We start from the raw sequence: 7,988 nt of genomic DNA on the forward strand, positions 1-7,988 counted from the left end.
AAAAGTGCTTACCTGCTCTTGAAAGCTTGTAAGAGCACATACTGGGGTGAATCACAAAGTTCTACTGTGCAATGACAACTGTATCCCAGCAAAAGCCCCAGTGTAGGGGACTCATTCTGGCTTTGTAGAGTCTTCTACAGGTAGAACCTCTCCAGCACTTAAACATGCCTGGGCTTCAGCCTGGCTAAGGAGAGCTGTTGAAATGCTACCGCAAACATGACTTTGTCTTACTGAATACAGTGAGACAATATCGCACTCCACTGCAGTACTGATGGGGTGACCTGGGTCTTAAGTGTAGGAGGGTTAGACAATAACATTACAGATAGAAAGTGTGTTCATGCAATAGGTTAGATATGGAGTAATGTCCTGTCATAAACAAAGCTTGGCCTCACCTACGTAGAAGGATCAACATAAGTTTACTATATCACAGCCTGGCAGAAATCATGGACCAAATCCTGACATTTCATTAGCTTTGAGAGTGGTGCTGACTCAGAAAATACTTAAATACAGTTCTAGTTCTCTGTGGCTGAAGAGGATCAATTTTCTGGTAATATGAGGGGAATGCTGTACCTGGCTGCTTCAGGGCTATGGTATTTGCAACAAGGAGGGGACATTGTCCAGGCCAAGGAGTAGGAGGCAAGAACAAGCCATGAGCTATATCTGTGAGGCCACAAGAACAGATGGGTCTGGAGGCAAACCATCCAGATGGAAATTGTCCATGGGTGAAGCAAAGACCTGCTTGCAAAAACCTGTGTCTGAACTTGCCCACGCAGAATAGGTGTTTGGATCTCAGTCCAAGCCTTCCTGGAAGCTCAGTGGTGTAGGAGGTTAAGAGTCAGAGCAGAAGAGATCCCAGGGTTCATATCAGCAGAGGGTTCAGAACAGGTAGCAGAGGCCAAATCCAGAGGTTCCTTTATCCAGTGACTCATGAGAATGACAGCAGTTTTGCAGAATCATAGCTTCAGGCCTTTGGATGGTTTGCAAAAAGGCACCTTGGTGCTGATGTATGTGAATTGCTCTCAGCTGAGCTCTCTGAGTACAGAGCATGGATAGCATTTGACCTCTCCTAGTTTTATCCACTCCCCCTGTATCATCACCATCACAGACAGTGAAAGAATTGCACAAAGAGTTGCCTCCCCAACTCTGACTGTGACGGGAGGTCTAGAAAGTACGGATTCTGTTTTCATCCAACCTAAGGGAGACTGTGAGGAGCCACAGTAACAGGCTTCAAACAGGTGAAAGGTCACTGGAGAGGGAAAGGGGGAAAAAAAAAAAGAACTCGTTCTCTTTTCTCACTGGGGAAAAACACAGTAAGAAGACCCACATCAATACCATCAACATTCTCTAAATAATAAGGTGAGTGAATCACTTCCTGAGTATGCTGGAGGATTGCAGGGCTGTTAAATACATGTCAAAAAGCCTGACATCTGTCAGGCATGTGCTAGGTTTAGTTAATCCTGCTTTGGAGAGGAGGATGAGTTAGCTGATCCCAAGGTCCTATTCTGTGTTTGGTGATTTCCCCAATCTTCATAGTACCGAGGGACTAAATGTAGCTATTAAAAGCTTGTAAGATCCTTATTGGTTTGTGTTTCTTCCATTGAAGACAAAAACAAAATGAAACAAAACAAAAAACCAGAAAAACCCAACAGACTCACCCATGGTTTATTTAGGAAGGAAATAGATATTCAGGGAAGGAAAACATCCTCTATTTATTCCGTAGCCAATGCTTAAGGGAGGACTGTGAGAGAAACCAGGTCCTGCAGTGCTTTCTAAAAGCAGGCAAAATTTCTCCTGTGGGAACAAAAAGATACACAGCAATCTCTCCTGTAAGTGCCTCCAGTTTCTTGGACTGGTGGCTTTCAACTTCTCTGATTAGAGATCTTCACAAGATTTTCTCCCTTTGAAGTTGCAGGCCCCATACAGTGAATTTAAACTGGCCTGCAAAAGGCTTGCTCTCCTTAATTACCTTTCAAAACAGGGGATCTGCAACCCACAGGTCAAAGGGCACTTTGCTGAAGAGAGTTCAGATTTAGTCTCTTCAAAACCAAGTGCAAGGGATCAGGCATCTGAATGTGATATTGCCTGAGGCTCTGCCTTGGATTATGCTCCCAGAGAATATTTTTTATTTTGAAGCTCTTCTTTGGGACAGACTAAAAAACAAGCAGTTTAGTGTCAAGGGGACAGGCAGAGGGAAAAAAAAAATCTTTTTGATTAACCATGACAGACTGGTCTATAACCCCCCAGGGGCTTGTCAGCAACCTCATCATCGCTGCCATGCAAGTTCTCACGCACTCAGAGCAGTAGCTGGCCGTTCCCTCAGATACTGGACATGGTGTCTTCTTAGGCCATTTGCAACCCTCACAAAGTTCCCTGACGCACACGTCTCAGGACAGTGACGCTCCCCGGCTTTGGAGTCAGGGTAGGAGCCTCCTGGAGGTTACTGGAGTTCCTCACTACTGCATTTCCTGGGGGCTGTGAGGAGTTTCTGTTTCAGCTCATGCCCTGGAGAGCTGGAGCAGCCGTAGTGCAGCACGGAGCATTGTCAGCAGAGACTGAAATGGGCTGTGCTTGGCAAGCACAGTGGAAAGGAAAAAGAGGGTGACCTGGGAGCATTGCTGTTCTCACTTCATTTTTCCATTGCATCTGCTGCTTTTTTTTTTTTTCTCCTTTTTTTTTTTTTCTATCTATCAAGCCCAAAGAGAGAAACAGAACAGAAACAAAATATAAATTGGTTCTTTCACTGTAAGCGCTACAGGAGGGGAGTACTGTTGGAGAGATGAAAGCAAGAAGGTTTGGGTTATAGTCTCCATCCTTCCGCTCACCTCCTTTTCTTTCATCCCTCCCTGTTTCACCTTCTCTCCAGCATCCCACCACTGCTACCACTCAGGGTGCTGAGCTGATGTTTGCACTGGTGCTTTGACATGGTACCAAGGAATTATATCACTCACAGGCTAGCCCTGAAGAGACATTTTTGGAAGCACCTCAGCTCTCCCCACAGTGTCTCATCAACAGATACAGTGGCTCAAATATGACAGCAGTTGAAGGCAACAAGAATTTTATTGTTGTCTGAGCTGCTGGGAGCAGCTTCTGGCTGCTCAGAGGAGCCGAGTGTCTTGGTGAAGCATCCACAAGCCAATTGTTCAAAGCTCAAACCATATGAAGGTGCCCATCTCCTGCAGCACCACTTCCAAACTGCCTCTAGCAGAAGCTAAATGTCATTGGCATCTGCCTCCCCTAGAGGAACCAAGCCACTGCCAACTGGTCCAATATAGCCGCTCTTCTGGCTGGCTCAGCTGACTGTCCAAGGAGCGAGTGATCCAGACAGGTCCTGGCCTGCAAAGGAAGACGCATGGGGAAAGGTTGCTCTGACACTGTCTGAACTGTGCCCTACCTCCCCAAGGTCTACGTATGTAGCATTAGGCTCAGGGACACCATGTGTCCATCAGGCAACCTGCTTTACCCTTCCCTATTGGCAGGACTCCCACACCACCTGCCTCTATCCATCCCCATGCAGCAGGAGAGCCAGAGGACAGAGGTTATCCATGCTCCATACCAACAGTCCAGCAACTTCAACTGCCGATTTCCATGACAGTGTCACGGTCTGCAGAGAAAGGTTTACAGAGGGCATGATGCCAGGAAAGTCCCTGGAGAAGGTCTACGTATAGAAGATGCCCTTCTGAGCCTGAATCTCACCCATGGGACCCATGATGACTGATCTGCCCTAGAACTGGACACAGGGAAAAGCTATTTATTTTTATGCGTTTGACTGGCAACTTCCATCCTGGAAATGGGCACAAGGCAAACCTCTGAACTTGTCTCCCCCTTCACTGTCTGAGCTGCAGGGGCTGAGACAATTGCAGCCCTCACAAGCCTCAGAGCGGTCATGTGCTTGCTTGCAAGAAAAGTCTTGAAGCTGAAGGACCCTTTACTCAGACCTGGAAATAGAAAAAACAACATTTCTTCACTCCATAACGTGGCTCTGAGAACCACAGTTACTACGAACTGCCTTGAAACCAGACTGCAGCCAAAAGCAGGCTCCAAAAGTTAGGACACTGTTCCTAATGCCAGGGAGGAGGCTGTGTATACACTCTGCTTCTGCGTGTAACCTCAGGCAAGTTGCTGCCTCGGTTGCCCGTACCTCAAGCCTGGTAACAGTAAACTTTCCTGATCTTGCTTTATCTCTCCAAGAACATGAATTTCTCTGCAAGCCCAGCACATACAGCACATTTAGCTGACCAAACAGACGCTCTGGAGCTGAGGCCTGGGCCCTTTAAATGCTGCTCCTTTATTTCAAATGGCTCTTGTAATCCTCCTGTAACCTGAGCATACAAAATTGGTGCTGGCACTGGAAAGCAGTTATGCAATATCCAGGAGGTAAAACACTTTTGGCAAGGGGATGTGAAAGGAGATACAAGTGGGAGGCTCCAATTGCTGGGGTGAACACCATGTCCCATGGTGTCCAGGAGAGAGGAGATGAACCAGTCATAGAATCAAAGAATGGCTTGGGTTGGAAGGGACCCTAAAGATCATCTAGCTCTAACCTCCACTCCAGTGACTTTCTCCTTCCTCACTGTTGTTCTCCCAAACCATCTCTGCCATGAAGCATGTACAGATCTGGACAACAAGGTGAAGACACTGCTGGAAAAAGAGACAAGCCAGACTTGTCCAAATTTGAAAAGCCAATAGAGGACACCTGTGCAGATGCTGTTCACCCTGTGTGTTTCAAGCATCACCTTTTTGTGTCCAGAGCTGTCAAGTCAGCCACATGTTCACTGAACTGTATCATGTCTTCCCTCTTCCAATGCTACCCTGGAGTGTGCAAATGCAGGAAGCTCCCCAGGCAGAGCTGGGAAGGTGCAGGGCACCCCTGCAGGATGCACCCTGCCACCCCTTGCCCTGGCAATTGTGCCATGCCGTGCCATGGCATACCACACCACAAAATCAGCTCTTGCACCAGCCAGAGCCCCACGACTCCCCAGGGCAGGGTTGGACTGAGGCAGGCCGGCTCTGGCACGTGTGAGCAGCACAGGTTTCTATGCACTGGCATGTGCAGCACTGTGCGATGGGACTGTACGGGCTTGAGCCGTCCTGTCTCCTCACAAGAGAAGTCTGAGGCTGGTCCCACCCCTGCTGCTGGGGTAGCTGCACCAACCTGTAAAGGCAGGATTTTGCCCACAGCATGATTTTCTCCAGCCATGCAAATTAATTTGCTGGTAACCAAGAAGTGTGATCTAACCAGTGCTCTGCACTATCTATCCGTGTTGGAGCTGCTGGCATTCCTGTCCTCCTTTTCTTCCTGCTGAAAGCCCCCGAGTTGCTGAGTTGTCAAGTTGCCAGCTCCATATAAGTGCCCTCCCACCCTCAGCTGGAGAGACCTGCCTTCCAATGCTGACAGTTTGGCTTTGAATGAACATCCATCAGTTGCTTGCTGCTTTCTCCTGCATGAGCCATGCAAAATACTTGGATCTTGGCTGCAGAAGGCCCCGCATGCTGCTTCTTCCTAGCCCTTCCACTGCCTGGTTAAGCACATTCCTTCCTTTCTCCCCTCTTTACTCTGCCCTCCAGCAATTTCCAAAGCATTTTTGTGGCATCCAAGACCCAAAGACAAATTCATGAGCTGTGGAGATGTGGTTTCTGTCACATGCTCTTAGCTTCAATTCCTGGCTAGTGCAGGGGGCGGTGGGTCCACAGGCATGAGGGTACTCACCATGCTCCTTTCCCAAGGGTCAAGGTTGTGCTTACTGTTTCACATCTGGCTCATTCTAAGTAAACTCAAATTGCTCACCATGAGCTGATTGGGAAAATTCTGTGTCTGTGCATTCTCTCCCAGGTTCCTGACTCTCAATAATTATGTGGCTTGGAAAAAATTATTATTAACCATAAGCCTGGGAACTGCTTTTATTGTTCAGCTTTATGGGAATCCATACAACTCCCATGAAAGGGGATTATTTACCTAGGCCCTGAGAAAAAGTGGAGGAGACTGCGTGCTCCTTCTGGCTATTGTATTGCCAAATCCCACAGCAATGCATCCGGAGAGCTGCTTCCTCTAGCTGTCATTAATCCTTGTAGGCTTGACTACCTCAGCACTCGGCATCCTTTGGGTCGCTGGCTGCTGGGAAGCCGGACCATTGTTTCAGGGCTTTTGTCCCAGGCAGAGGGTTTACTGGAGCCGAGGAACCAGGCTTTTCAGGTGTCGCGCCATCACAAAGTGACTGGCTTGTGGCCCGACAATTGCTCAGGCCTTTCCTAGCTCTGCTGCTGGGAAGCCAGCTGGATTTGGACCCATTTCCATGAGGCTAAGGACTGGCCCTGGAATGTTGCAAGTATGAGCCATGTTTACACTGCATGAGGGAGCTTCACTGCATGCCTGCTCACCACAGGCCCCATGGATGGGATGGAACACCCAGGGCTCCTCACTCCCTCCTGGTCCCTAACCCCTAGTCTGATCTTCTAGTCCCTTCAGGGGAGAAGCAGGAAGACCCAGTTTCAATTCAGTGCATGAATTGAAGGAGAGGAGATGTTCTCTTTCTCTAAGAGCTAAAATAAAGCTTGCAGCGAAGGCTTTTATATAGGAATGATGCCCATGGCATGTATGTGCACAAATGTGCATGGAAGGAACTGGGGTATGCAGGGAAACCCAAACAGGGCCTTCATTCTTGCCATAAGCTTGAAGAGCTCTTTGTGGTTCTTTTTATGGTGAGAACCTTAGAGGAAGAAACAGAAGTCTGAGTGTTTTCCAAGTCAGGGTTCAAAGGGGTTTTTTAGCTCTGATAGGAAAATCTCTTTTCAAGTTTGCATCTGTTTCAGCACAAACTACACTTTAGAGACATCTCAGAAGGAAGCAAGTTGTGATTTCTTCCCTGCTGATGCTGGCAATGCACCAGCAAGCTTGGAAAGAGCTGCCTTTTCTTTTTCTAGGTGAGGTATATAGGTGGGAATATGTACATGTGGGCAAGCCCCCTATTCCTGTCCCTATAAGGGCTTCTGGAAGACCACAGACAAAGCAGCTGGCCCCTACTGCCTACCCAGCTCAGCCACCATGTTGTGACTAGCAGCTGTCCTCCTGGGCTTGCAGGGGGAGCTCCCTCTTCCTGCCCTCTTCAGGGGTGCTGGGTGCCGCTACAGCTTTGCAAGTGGCAGCAATATTATTTTGATGCTGCAATTGCTACTTTTTGGTAACTCATTGCTTTGTGAGGCACTAATGGATGAGGAGAGGGCTGAGAAAGCCACCTTTTACACCAGCCCAGCAGTGATGCCAGAAGTGCATCCCGGATCTGGAGAAGGTCTGTCTTATGGGCCCCATAAATGGAGTTGTGATGCTGCCTCTTCCACTGCCACTCAGGCAAAGGACACAGGGAGAGCCTGTGAGTGTTCTCAACCCATACAGCATGGGGCTGCCTCAGAGACTCCTGAGCTGGTGCATCTCATGGTCCTGTGCACCATACTGGTCCGGGGCTGGGGCACATCAGTGTGGCTCCGTGCCTGGGGTCCCAGCCCACACCTTGAGTGCAGAGCTGCAGGGACCCAGCTGTACAGCTGGCCTGGGCAGCTTCTATGCCTTGCAGGGATCACAAAGCACCATCATGGCCCAAAGGACCTGCCCAAGGTTCCCCTGAGAGTCTGTAGCAAAGCAAAGGTTCAAGCTCTGTCTGACTCAGCCAGTGCTGGGCGAATGCAGTCCCTGCAAAGTGGTACCAGCCTTCACAGCGCATTGGGGAGTGGGGTGACGCTGGTCTCAGGCATCAATCCCTCCATCTTCTCCCTGATTTTGTGCAGTGAGCAGAGTGCAGGGGAGCAGGACACCCTTCCCCTCCCACATGCTCAGCGGATGCGGACTGTGGTGGCAGCCAGACAGAGCCGCTTTCTCCAGCACAGAGCCCCTATTGTCCAGCTGGGCTCTGGGGCCTCTCATCCCCACCAGGCAGGCACAGTCGGGACCTCTGTGGCCCAGCAGCACACATGACAAGGTGAAGGGGAGGGAGGCAAGC

Source organism: Chiroxiphia lanceolata, chromosome 2, assembly GCF_009829145.1.
Source record: "Chiroxiphia lanceolata isolate bChiLan1 chromosome 2, bChiLan1.pri, whole genome shotgun sequence".
In the NCBI taxonomy this organism is placed as follows: Eukaryota; Metazoa; Chordata; class Aves; order Passeriformes; family Pipridae; genus Chiroxiphia; species Chiroxiphia lanceolata.